General features: G+C 42.2%; 1 pseudogene; it reads right to left on the bottom strand.

Annotated features, from left to right (window-relative positions):
* Positions 1-1,447: 1,447 nt before the first annotated feature.
* On the bottom strand, positions 1,448-3,720 carry LOC148572434 (uncharacterized; annotated as a pseudogene).
* Positions 3,721-4,032: the final 312 nt, after the last annotated feature.

Raw genomic sequence — 4,032 nt, 5'->3', positions numbered from 1 at the left:
TCTCTAAATCATCATCCCGTCTCAATGACAAACCTTCGACGTCAAACTCAGTCAACCCAATCAGAATCGGTTGGGGAGAAAGTTCGAACTGACATTGTCCTATATCTTCACCCATTTCAAACATGTCCCTTGGGTTCACATGGACTACCACACTCCATTCTTTATCTGCGTCATCCTCCACATAGTATACTAGGCGAGCCTCGGATGCAAGAATGTACGGTTCATCATCGTATCGATCACTGGTATGAATTGGATGAGAGAAGTTAACCACTATGTGTTCCAAAGAGTTTTGTTTTATGCCTCTGTCAGAGGTGGTGTTTGCCCAGATACATCTAAACAAGACGACTATGAATTGACCACTGTAATTTAACTCAATGATGTCTACTAGTTTTCTGTAATACGAGACGCTACCAACAGCAATATTACTGTCGCGCTTGCTTGCATAACTCCTAGTGTCAGAAGTGACATACACCCCACTATTTTGGGTTTTCAACCCTTCCTCTCTCGAGAGGGTTCTGAACTTAAATCCATTTACGTTGTAAGATGTATAACAGCTAACTTGAACATTGGGCCCACATGCAAGCCACTGCAATTCGTTCGGGTGCATGCTGCTTCCCAATGGAACCTGGTAGTGAACAAATTAGATGTTCATTATCTTGGGTTACGAACAATATGACACCATTTGAATATGTAAATAGATTAATGATACCAGGATTCACCTGACGCTTGAACCAATCGGGAAATTCTCTATGCACATCACTGTCTATGTGAGACTGGAACCTTGTCCTACTTTGTAACCTTCTCTTTGTGATCACCCTATACTCACTGGAAACGTCATAACAATTTGGTGTCAGGTTCTCCAACTTTAGTAGATCATACGAAATCGATACTTTCAAATGCACTTACTCTATAAATTTTTCCAAGGCCAGACAATTGACCAATACATGACGGTGAGCTTGGAATTTTTCAATTGGTGTGAGGGTGTAAAAAGAAGTAGCCCCGACAGCCTTTCCAACCTCGGGGAACATGGTTGCACTCTCATCAGCCATAAGTTCACGCGGTCGATCGTCAACACGCATTGGTCGATTAATCCTACTCTCGACATTATCTAGGTACCTTGAACAGAATACGAGAATCTCCTCAGATAAGTATCCCTCTGCAATTGAGCCCTCTGGTTGTGATCTGTTATGCACGTACTACTTGAGATGGCATAGGTACCTTTGGGAATATAACACGTGTCATAAGCACTGATTAAAAGCAAAATAAAAATTTTGTTTGATAATAACCTTTCAATTGGGTACATCCACCGATAATGCACTGGGCCACCGAGACGCACCTCCTTGACCAGATGCACTATCAAGTGAACCATGACTATGAAGAAAGAAGGAGGGAAAATCATCTCCATGCGACACAGAGTATGAACCACGTGATTATGAAGGAGAGGAAGTTATTGAGGGTCTATGGATTTGCTGCATAATCGGCGAAAAAAGGATGACAAATCCGCTAGGACAGAAGACACTGGGGGAGGCAATGCATTCCTTAACGCGATTGGAAGTAGATATTCCATTAGAATGTGACAGTCGTGGCTTTTTAGGCCCGACAACTTGCGCTGTCGTAAGTTCACACAGCGGGAAATGTTGCTAGAGTATCCATCTGGAAAGACCACGTTCTTGATAGTCCTTAGAAAGAGCTCCTTCTGTGGATTGGTCATAGTAAAGATGGTGGATGGGTACTTTCCATCTTCCCGTGGCCACAAATCATGCTTGATTCCCATCGACTGGAGGTTTCTTCGAGTTTTAATGTGGTCTTTAGACTTACCTTTCTCGTTCATTATGGTGAAAACTATGTTGTCGCACACATTCTTCTCTATGTGCATGACATCAAGGTTGTGACGTAATCCATTGTTCTCCCAATATGGCAGCTCAAAGAATATACTCCTCTTCTTCCAAGGAGTCTCGTCTTGCACGGCAGTTTGCTGTCCACGTGTCCTTTTCCCCGTAACCAATTGCACCTTGCCAAGTTGGACATGCACACCTTCTAACTGCCGGACAATGTCTCCACCAGAGACTTTGATAGGTGGGCCTCTATCCTCTATCTTTCCATCAAAGGAGTACCGGTCTTTTCTATATTTGTGGTCATGATTCAGAAAGCGACGATGACCCATGAAACACCATTTCTGGCTGTGTGTGAGCCAGTTAGTTTCAGCATCTAAATTGCACACAGGACAAACTCTCCCACCGTACGTGTTCCACCCAGATAAGTTGCCCAATTTTGGAAAATCACTGATTGTTCACATCAACGCAGCATACATCTTGAAGGTTTTTTTCTCGACTGCATCATAAGTTTCAACACCCCTCCATAATTGCTTCAACTCAGTGATCAACGGCTCTAGGTACACATCTATGTCATTTTCAGGCATTTTAGGACCAGCAATAATCATAGAGAGGATAAACAAAGTGGGTTTCATGCAAATCTAGGGCGGCATGTTATACGGGATAAGAACCACGGGCCAAATTAAGTACTTCGAGCTCATGTTCCCAAAAGGGTTAAAGCCATCGCTAGCTAATGCTAGGCGAACACTGCGCGGATCACGAGAGAAGTCGGGATATCGTATGTCAATGACTTCCATGCCTCGGCGTCCCTTGGATGCCTATACATACCATCAGAGTTAGGACCTCTCTTATGCCACAGCATGTCAACGGCTGTCTTACTAGACATATATAACCTCTGCAATCGTGGAATAAGGGGAAAGTAACGAAGAATCTTCACCGCTTGTGGTTTGCCATTCTTCTTAACAACCATCTTGATCCTCACCATAGAGTTCTTCTTAGTCTTATGCTTCCATCTCGATGTCCCACACTGCTTGCATTTGGTCAGCTCTTGGTCGTTGCCCTGGTATAGCATGCAGTCATTTGGACATGCATCTATCTTCTTGTACGCGAGACCGAGTTTTCTTATGACTTTCTTGCCATCGTGCACAGTGGATAGAATCCGAGCATGCTCAAAGGCGTCTGCGAGCAACTCCAATATCATTCCGAAGGCCTTATCGCTCACTCCGCACATGGACTTTATGTGATAGAGTCTCACCAAGAAAGACAACTTAGAGAACTTTGAACATCCTGGGTATAACTCCTGCTCCCCATCTTCGAGTAGGTCGTGAAAGTTGCGGGTCTCTCAACTAGGTTCATTGTATAAGTAAGGCAACTCATCCAAAGCGCCGCTGTCATGTTCATTCTCTGAGTCTTCTTCGTGGTCGGGAAGTCCTGAGAAGTTGATTGCCTCGTGGACCATATCAAGCATCGGGGCGTTGAAATTTTGTTCAGATTGATCTTCTTGTCCGTCACAAGAGCTCTCGACCCCGCGTCTCTCATCGTGATGGATCCAAAATGTGTAACTAGACGAGAAATGGTTTATCACCAAATGATCGAACGCATCCTTTCTATTTCGTAAGAGGCGGAACCCTCACTTCGGACATGGACAACGTATCATCCCATCGGAGGCAAATGCAAAATCTAAGAATCTGGTCAAATCGTTCCTATATTCTGCACCAACTCGCGACTTTGAAATCCAACTCTTATCGATATCTAGTTTAATAAAAATGGAACGACGACAAATCATAAAGCAAAGTCAGACCACGAGAAAAAAGTGAATAATTAACACTTGATATAGAATGGGAGAATAACTCTTAAGCCGTATAATAAAACACACACTTACTAGCATACAGGATAATACACAGCTAATAGAAAAATGTGAGAAATTTGCTTACTCATTGAATAATTCTGCACTTTCAAAAAAAAATTACTGGAAGAAAGAAACTCTGGGTCCAATGCCAAATATTTGTAATGGAAAATAAAATTCCTTCCTTAAAAAAGAAAAAGAAAAAGAGGTATATTATATTAATCTGAGAAATAATAAAATGATAAATTAATATAGTATTACAATATAATGTATGGGTTGGCGAACTAACCAATATAGAAATGGAAATTGGTAAATCAAAATGGTAAAAGCGATAACATAGAGGATAGTTTTATG

The sequence above is a fragment of the Arachis ipaensis genome, chromosome B3 (assembly GCF_059453495.1).
Source record: "Arachis ipaensis isolate K30076 ecotype BB chromosome B3, ASM5945349v1, whole genome shotgun sequence".
Taxonomy (NCBI): Eukaryota; Viridiplantae; Streptophyta; class Magnoliopsida; order Fabales; family Fabaceae; genus Arachis; species Arachis ipaensis.
The sequence above is the reverse complement of the archived record's forward strand: the minus strand, read 5'-3'. Positions and strand labels throughout refer to the sequence as shown.